The sequence below is a fragment of the Rattus norvegicus genome, chromosome 5 (genome assembly GCF_036323735.1).
Source record: "Rattus norvegicus strain BN/NHsdMcwi chromosome 5, GRCr8, whole genome shotgun sequence".
In the NCBI taxonomy this organism is placed as follows: Eukaryota; Metazoa; Chordata; class Mammalia; order Rodentia; family Muridae; genus Rattus; species Rattus norvegicus.
Window position 1 is genome coordinate 73939260 of NC_086023.1, and position 10113 is coordinate 73949372.

Below are 10113 nucleotides of genomic sequence, written 5' to 3' on the forward strand. Positions count from 1 at the left end.
GGTTTTAATACCTAAAATAAATTTACCAAAATGTCTCTTACCCACTAAGGCAGGTTCACTTAGAGTCTCTGACAGAATACAGTGTCTTTGGTAAGAAGAAAAATCTCATTGGGACCCAAACTAAAAGTTGATTCCTCCTTATTTCTCTTACTGAATAACATATTTGAACCTCATTACATCCTGTATAAAGTCCTTTTCTTCCCTCCCATAGTACTCCATATCCAAATTATTCTTGCCTTACTACTTCATCCTAACTCTCATTTGGGTAATACAACTGCCCTAATTTACAAGAGTATGTGCTCTTCTTTGCATCTTTATTTACAGGTATAAATGCCTCCGACCTGCCTCCGATATCATCTAGAATGTTCTGGATAGTGAACAATGCAAGACTGACTGGGAAGTCTGGGGACTCTACATATTACTTCATAATAGGCAAAATTCAACTGAGAAATCCTGACTGCAGACACATTCTCTAGAACACTGCTCTCATCATGCAGAGCTAGGAGTGTGATGGAGGGCAGAAGGTGAGGTGCCTTTATTTTAGTATCAGAGGTTGCTCTTATGTGACTTGGTCTCCAACATCGTTATCTTGAATACCTTGACCTAACCAAATGCTAGAATTTCTTTGCCCAGACCTACCACTGCGCCCTTCCTGCTCTAGCTGTCTCCGCTTGCTGTTTGAACTTAACCTGAATAGCATTCTTCCAGTCTTCGGGGCTGCTCTGGGATCAACCTATTGCCCTACATTTCTAACAGATGGAGAACACAGGCTTTGGCTGAAGATCATGTTGGTCAAGGGGCTTGAAACTGAACTAGAGGTCACAAATCCAGACAACACTGCCAGCCTGTACATTGTGGTAAGCAGAATGATTTTACACAGACAGCCCTGCCTGTTGTCCATCCAAACTGTCGCCCATTTACACAGAGAAAATGACAGTATCCGGGAAATCACATTTCTATAGATTTGATTATATCTCTACAGTATTTTAAAATTATAGGGTTTCCTGGTAACTCAAAGAAAAAATTCTTATCGAAACCGGAAGGCAAACTTGCGAGCAAACTTCGCTCTGTTATTCTGTTCCCATCTCTTGTCATCCTTAATCCTGCTCTGATGTTCCACATTCACTGCAGAATTCTCCTTCAACACAGAAGGATTGTCATAGGCTCAAACATTAGTCTCTAGGTTTAAATTTTCCTTTGTTCATTTTTGCCTAAAATTTCCCCTCCAACCAAACCATAACAAATTCCAATACAACCTCTATTGGAAGATTTCTTCCAGTGTCTACAGCCAGTGAAAATGTTTATCTCCTATATGCTGCTTCCAAACATGTCTACGAAGACATTGATACATTTGTAGACTAGGCTACCAAACTATGGTTTGGGACAAGACCTGGAAGGCACAATCTATGTGGAGGAAGTCTCCAGAGAAACCTTTGTTTTGCTCTTCATGTCTTTGACCTGATGAGGTGAGGCCTGCCAGATTACTGATGATAATCTCCTTTGCCCAGCATCAGCTGATGGCAGATTTTTAGAACATCTGGAAAACATGTTTACAGCCCTAACTAGGTCAGCAATTCTTAAACTTTCTCCATTTGTAGCCTCTTTTTTATGTCTGAGAAATTTTTACACGATGCTGAGTATACAGTTACATAAAATAGCCATACAAACTAAACATTTACTGCTAACAACTCATAAGGAGATTTATTTTAAGGTGATTCTTTGGTATACAATACACTTGCTACTTATTAAAGATTAAAGCAAATTTGCATAGTGAGGGGATATCTGCATATTTGTTTTTGTATAAAGAATTGAATATTGGCTGAATGTTTAATATTATGGAATGTAGAATATCTTTAGTGGTTTTTCAGAGTTGTTCAGTGTTTTGATTTTATAATCATCAATGTATATAACACCATTCCACATAAACACTACTATAAAACGACAAACTTATGTTTAAGGGTGTTACTAAAATTGTTAGAAATTCTTTCTCAATCTCAAGCCAAAATTCACTTGAAAATTTTTTTTATAAAGCACCAGTTGACTACTCAACTGGCAACTTTAAAGATCAAATCAACACAATAAAACTCAAAGAAATGCTGATTTGATACTTGCATATTGCAGAATGACAGTATGAAAATATTTGTTTTCTATATTGAAACCACCACAGTTCTGTAAGAACAGAAAACTTTATGAGTACAGTAAAAACTCTGCATTTCATAACATACAATAGTCTTGAATCTCAGCTAAGGCATTTAAAGCTTTGTCGGCATGTCATGGCGCGATGCCATGCTCAGCATAAAGTATGCACATTGGGTGGGTGCTCACCACCAAGGCCGTAGAGGAGTGATGGGATATGCACAGCATAGGTAGGTACTACGATGCCTCAGATTGATCACACAATTGATTTTGACCGAATTGTTGGATGTTATGCAATAGGTAACCTTTTGTTATTATCATTTTTTGTGTCCCCACCTTCAGTTACATGGCCTCATGTGGAACTGTGTGGCCCACAGATTAAAAGCTAAGAAACTGGGGTTGGGGATTTAGCTCAGTGGTAGAGCGCTTGCCTAGGAAGCGCAAGGCCCTGGGTTCGGTCCCCAGCTCCGGAAAAAAAAAAAAAAGCTAAGAAACTGTGGGCAATGTAAGTGTTTAACTAAATATCTCAGTGCTCTAGACTGACCAGGTTAACGTAGGAGCCAGGCATCATAGGCCAGCAGAATCATCACTGTCCTGTTGGAACCAAAGTTTTCAACATTTGGGAGCAGCTACAGGAGAAGGATGGAAACAAGAGCCACTTAGCTTTCTTGTCTCCTGTCAGTCATATATATTACTATGCTATATATATATATATATATATATATATATATATATATATATATATAATTAGAAAGCTAAGAGGCATAAAGATCATCTATACATGTATGTCAAGCAACAAAACTTTAAAATATCAAAGCAATTTAATATAATTTGATGTAAAATGTAGAATTCTATATAGTTTCAGATTTCCACACTGTGGGAAACCAAACAGCTAGACAATAACAAATACAATGAAGATATAAATAATCTGAATACTGCTACCAGATATTTTTATCTAATTAATGCTTATAAAACAAAAACTGAGCACTTTATTAGTATGTGATATTTTCAATAGTTTATGGTACAAACACAAAAAATGACCAACTACCAAATCATGAAAAGTCTCAATAAACTTGTTATCAAATAATAAAATTCAATGTAAAATTATTAGTAATAACATATCTAGATGTTAATTTTTAAGGTTAACATAGTAGATGCACACATTACAAATATATACATACATATGTATATATAAACACACATGCATAAATATATACATACATGTACTCAATTGTATCTCATAAACAAACATGGATTTTTGTGGAGAACAAGTTTATGCGAATGGTGAACTTAGATAAATAGTCTTGTAAGGCTATTGTCTCTTGTTGGACCTTGAGGTCTACAGGGTTGGCTGTTAGAGGCGACCACAAGCAAGCTGGGATCCTGTGATGACAAATGAGAACCTCGGTCTACTCTCTGTGCCTCTGATCTAGTGATAATATTGTCTTTAAAAAGCCAGGATTTTTATTTACATTGATATTATACCCAGGATTTGATGCATACTGAACATATTCTTTACCGTTGGCTTGCATACCTAGTCTTCAAACCAAATCTTTTATCACTAAGGTAAGTGCACTCACCTGACCTATGAGTGAGAAAAGCTGCAGGAGAATTCACAGAAGACAGTAGAGTAATTGCAGATCGAGCATTGCTTCATGCCAGTGAAGTCAATTTGTGTACCAGCAACGCCCCATTTGAGCCACAAAACTGGCGTTACTTTTATTACAGTCACCTTACCAACTCAAGAATTGCTCTTGCCTACAATGTACAAAAACATACAAATCAGGAGATTCCGAGAACTGTATTCAATTCTGACTCAGTTGATGGGTCATAATTTATTCATACTAAGAAAATATGAGGGGCTCAAACTTCACCATGCACTAGTAAATAATCTATAAATTGAAAGTGGGATCACAAATTTGATTCAAAAATATTTTTATTTGAATGACAATGAAAATACAATATAGTAAAATTTGTGGGGTGGGTCTAAAACAGCATCCAGGTGAATGTTTTAACTTTACATGCTAACATTCGGAAATGGAAAACAAGATCTAATGTCTTATGCAGATAATTAATGTTCAAAGAAACTAGAAAGGAAGAAAGAGTAGAAGGTAATGAAATAGGAGGCAAACTATGTTAAATTAATGAAGGGAAAATTTGTTGTTTGAAAGAATATCAAAATTAATAGCCTGTAGCTAGACTAATAAAGAAAATAAAAGTCAAATTACTAACATCAGTAATAAAGAAAGAAACATCAAAGCATGTTGGAGAGAAAATAAGTGGATAAGAAGAGAATAAAGTAGCAATTTTATGCCAATATATTTGGCTTAAGTGAAGTAGGTTATTCTCTTTAAAAAGAAGGTTTACAGAAAAAAAATGAAGCAAAATAACTACATTTGCTTATTTCTATAAAAATTGAACTTATTATCATTAACCTCCCCAGATAGCTATATATTTTATCAGATATTTCAGTGCAATCAACATTGTATGCAGCTCTTTTAAAAAATAGAGAAGAAAATATTTATTAGCTTTATATGACTAACTTTAATTTTAAAACTTGCCATCAATTATTCTCGTGGGCATTAAACAAAAACTACTTTGTAAAGTATCAATAAATTTAGTTCTATAAGGTTTAAACATGTGTAACATACTACTCTCCCTGGGATTAACCTGAGGATTCATGGTTGGTTGGCTTTAATACCCCAAGAAATATAATTTTCTATATTTAAGTAATGAAAGAACAATCTTTACAATGGTTGTAAACAAAATTTAAAATCTACTACCCATTAATGATTAATGGAAAAAGTTCTTTTCTTTTAATTTTTTTTTTTTGGTTCTTTTTTTTCGGAGCTGGGGACCGAACCCAGGGCCTTGCGCTTCCTAGGTAAGCGCTCTACCACTGAGCTAAATCCCCAGCCCCGAAAAAGTTCTTTTCTTAAGTTGGAAAAAGAAATATCCTCTAAATGTCAAAGGCTACCAACTTACAAGTGCCTTCCCTACATTCATGAAGAATCAGATATAGTCACATTGAGCAAAATATACTACACAAGTATGAGAGTTACTTTCTTATTGCTCTCACCAAATACCAACAAAAGCAGCCTAAGGAAGATGAGTGTATCCGCACCCGGAGTTTAAGGGTGTGGCCCATCATGGTGGGGAGGTAAGGAGGGAATTTCTTAAGACAGCTAGCTGGTCACATGGCACTTGCAATAAAAAAGCAGAGAGATTTACATGTTTTTATTCTGTCAGCCCCCATGAAATGGTGTTGCCCACAGTTAAGGTGGGTATTTCCACCTCCATTAACTCATTCTAGATAATTCCTTATAGGCATGCCTAGATGAGCATAGAGCCTATCAAGTTGACAGGACTATTAATCATCACAGAAGGGACCTGACAACACTAAGCCCAGGTGGAAATGTTTGTAGAACAAGTACCTGACAAAGAAGAGACTCCAGAATGAATGAGAAACTCCCACAGTTGCCCCTATTGAATCCAAATGCTCAATGAAGACATGGAGAACAGCTCAATACATATTTCACCAAGTACATATATGCAATAGGCAAACAATCAACTTATACACATTCTTAATCAATTGAGAAATGTAATTTTAAACTGCGGGAAGGTTTCTTGTACTCACGTGGCATGACTTCAATCACAAGGACTAGTACTAACAGTGATGGAAGAAGGTGTGGGTGAGTGGGATCCGTATACAATGTTCATGGGAGAAAAATGATACAACCTTTGGAGCGAATCATCCTGTTTTCTCATGAAGCTAAATGTATACACACTCACCTTATTCCCAGAAACTCAATTTACCCAAGAGAAAAGCAAGTTAAACAATAACATTTATGTCAAATTTACTTACGATAAACTACATGAAAATTGATAATCAATTTTCTATATTCATAGTGCTATACCTAGTTAAGATTAGCATGGGAGGATTGAAAATATATGTTTGCATCAATTTCCAGAACACTATATTTAATGGGAAAAAATTCACTACTTGATTCTGTAGGACACCTGAGAACAAACAGATCTCATCAGTGTTGGGAAAAAAGAGTAGGTGTGTTGTTGTAATAATATAAAAATAAAATAGGTATTGTTGTCTATTAGCCTGCTAGGTCTGCACTGTGGTGCCCCAAGATATCTGCTAGATATCTTGGCAGAAACACATCCCAGGCACACAATTTCCTACACTCAAACCCTCACATAAAAGAACACACAACACAATAATCTTAGATCCAATTGATAAGATATAATTGCCCACTTAAACATACAAAGCCCGGTACCATCCATCCCTTAGGAACATTGATAACAACCTGTAAATACACAGAACAGAATCTTCTTTTTTTTATTAACTTGAGTATTTCTTATTTGCATTTCGAGTGTTATTCCCTTTCCCGGTTAACGGGCCAACATCCCCCTAACCCCTCCCCCTCCCCTTCTTTATGGGTGTTCCCCTCCCCATCCTCCCCCCATTGCCGTCCTCCCCCCAACAATCACGTTCACTGGGGGTTCAGTCTTGGCAGGACCAAGGGCTTCCCCTTCCACTGGTGCTCTTACTAGGATATTCATTGCTACCTATGGGGTCAGAGTCCAGGGTCAGTCCATGTATAGTCTTTGGATAGTGGCTTAGTCCCTGGAAGCTCTGGTTGCTTGGCATTGTTGCACAGAACAGAATCTTAACGTCACCTGGCATGTTGTCCTGTCACAGCTTCTCTACCTCTCCTCCTCCTGTCTCTCCTCTCTCCTAGTCTCTTCCTCTTCCTTCAAACTTCTCTCCCACCCATCCTTCCTTCTTCTCCAATGACAGGCCTCCTTCTATCCTGTACCTGCCTCACCTGTGACATCATCCTACATAGGTGTTACCTCCAGATCATTAAGGGAAGCCAGTGACTGCAAAGTGAAAAGGGACATTTCACTTATGTAATGTGATACATCTTAGTGCATGCTTGAGTTCAAATATACACAGTCAACAACCAAAAAAAAAAATACAGTTAAGATTAAAGTATTTCATTCTATGTAAATTTTACAGCCAAAGAAAGTGTCTATCAGTTAAATAACAGACTTTCATAATGATGTGCATGAAGGAATACTCATAACATACTTTGAAAGGTGTCGACAATAGGCTAGAAGGGTGGATGCCTAGGAAGATAGAATATGTAGTTTTAGTAAAGGAAGTCAAAGGTTAATGGCTAAATTTAAATGATTATTATTGAAGTGTTCATGGGCAGATTCTTCAACTTCTATGGTTTGTAAACATTTTCTTCATTCATGTTCAAGGAGGAATTTCAGAGAGTCAAAAGTCAGAAATATATATATATATGTGTGTGTGTGTGTGTGTGTGTGTGTGTGTGTGTGTGTGTGTGTGTTATTATTGTGTCTTCAGAAATATAAGAGTTTGTGACTGGAAGGTGGCTTAGTAAGTAAAGTGCATGTGGATAAGTATGTTAACCTGAGTTCAGTTCTCCAGCACCCATGTAAGTCATGCAAAGTAGCACATATCTGTAACCCAAGGACTCGTAGGGAGACCATGTAGGGTGCGACCTCACAGATTCCAGGGTACTAACACAAATAATGAGCTCCAGGTTCAATGCTAGATACTGTTTCAAATAATAAGGCAGAGAGCCATACAGGAAGATATCTGATATTGACACCTAGTCTCCAGACACATGGGTGTACATATCACATACGTGCACATACACACAGCACACACGCACACACACACATGTGCATGCACACATACATGCACACACACGTGAAGGCTTGCATGTGCAAGCAAACATTCGAGAATTTCCTTTCAAATATGGCACTAGTATGATGTTTCCCCACTAATATTCTCTAGGCCACCACCTGATGAAGAAGGGAAGGCATCTAGAATAGTTATCTAATATTCCTGAGAACTGACTTCTACTTGAACAAAGGAATTCCTACAGCCAGGCTTTAAGAAGCAAATGCTTCATTAAGCATGGAAATAGATTAGGTTAGTGTCTTGTTTTCTCAAAACCCAGGTCTTGAAATAGGTGGAGTGCGAGTCTCAGTCTGAAACCAGAAAGTGATTTCCTCATTGAGCAGCCGTATCTGGAGGAATCAGCCACTTGATTGACAGAGCCTCTGATGGACTCCAAATTTCTGTAGCACAATACTACTGCAGGTGTCGTTCAAAAGGGTGTCTGAGGAATGGCAGTGAGCCTTGTCCCTGGTTAGTCATACTTGACTATGCACAAACAAGACCTTTGTTTAGCCTGAAAGGAGGTTTAATCTACCATTCCATATGTCTCAGACTGTTGACTTGTTCTCTATAACATTACACACATCTATATTTTTCTCTAGATGTAAATATTTTTTGCCTACAATATGATAATATTGACGTAGTTCAAGAAGAATACTATTCTAATTAATGAGATTTGGCTTTCAGTGTTGTTAGCTCCAGTCCTATTGTTTCTAGGAGACTGCACTACATTTGACCTGTAGGAAGGCAGGAGTCCTCTGAAAGATGCTGTGATTGGCCCAGAGGATTGAAGTAGAAGTCTGCCCTGACACAGAGAAACTCCCTTCCCTTTTCCTTTCCTTTACTCACCCTCTCTTCCCTCATTCTTTCCCTGTTATTCTTGTGCCAACAAACCATAAAAATGGGTATCTAGAGCTCCATCTAGATTTATACACATAGAACATCTGTATCTACATAATAAAACAACATTGTTTTCTTTTTATGGTAGGCATATGCGAATCGTGCTGATTTTCAAATAGTGTATTGTGAATCCTGGAGCCTGGAACCATCGCGACAAATACTGCTTGGTGAAGAATTAAAAAAAAAAAGAGCTTCAGAACAATGAATCTTCATCTAGAATGTACTATTATGGATACATTTTTCTTTCCTAGAGTTCATTGTTGTGTTAATTTGTTTAAAACTTGTCTTCTCCCCAAATCATATTTATATGCTTTAAATAAAACATATGTGCATATATATGCACAATATTACCTTTAATGAGAATAAATAAAAATTGTGTGCAAGTAAATAAAAATGTATATACCAACTGTGGTAATGAAATAGTCTTAGTGATGGCATATTTTGGTTAATCGTACATTCCTCATAAATTAAAGCCAAAAATACTCCCAATGAGTAATATACTCATTTTCCTTAGAATAAAGAAAGCACAGCAGTTCTTTAGTACAGAAAACCTTTTACCTGTGCTAAATTTTTAAACAAATTTAATATACTCATAGCACTCATGAATATTTATGGTACTCTTTAGTCGAAAAACTCACTTTTTGCATTGCTACGCGAAAAAAAAATCTATAAGTATGTTTGTTCTCTTTTGCAGAAGAATAGATTGAAGCTAAGAGGAATACCTTGTGACCAGTCAATTGGAGAGGAACTCCAGCCTGTACTGCTTTCCTTCAAATCCTGTACTGGTTCCATGCCATGATATCAGGGGCATTGGCCATGCTAATGGATGCTGCTTTCAACAGAGCATTTATTGAAGATACTGAAATGGAGATCATATATGACACTTTCTGTATCGATCCCCAGTTAAAAGCTGATGGCATCAAAGTTAAAGCAACATTCATCGAGTGACCTGTGTGCGGAGATAATTTACCGGTCTAGGGACTTTGCTTTCCAATACTTTAAATTACAATAAGTCTAAGATTTTAGGATTGAATGAATTGAGGTAAAATGTGCCTCTTCAACTAACAATCTCATTATTATTTTCTTGATTGGAAACTTTATCAGGCAGTCTCCCAGCAGGAAACAGATGGCATCATTCAAACTGGGTAATTGAAGCGAGTTTAAAGAACAGGCTATTTACAGTTGAACAGGCAAAGTTGAGGCAAACCAAGAAGTGTCACGGTAGGACTTCCTCGGATGAGCCAGTCAAAGACTAGCACCCCTATAGACAAGATCTTTGGGAAGAACATAGCCTTGTAGGCTCTCTCATCTCCCGCTATGGCACCATGTATACTGTATTTTAATCA

The 10113-nt window shown here is 37.1% G+C and overlaps 1 long non-coding RNA gene across 1 annotated transcript; it reads left to right on the forward strand.

Annotated features, from left to right (window-relative positions):
• The first annotated feature begins 474 nt into the window (after nt 1-474).
• Nucleotides 475-9826, forward strand: LOC120103151 (uncharacterized). Its single transcript, XR_005505259.2, has 4 exons — nt 475-524; nt 757-857; nt 8856-8987; nt 9462-9826. It is a non-coding gene; the product is annotated as an uncharacterized LOC120103151 (long non-coding RNA).
• The last annotated feature ends 287 nt before the right edge of the window (nt 9827-10113 follow it).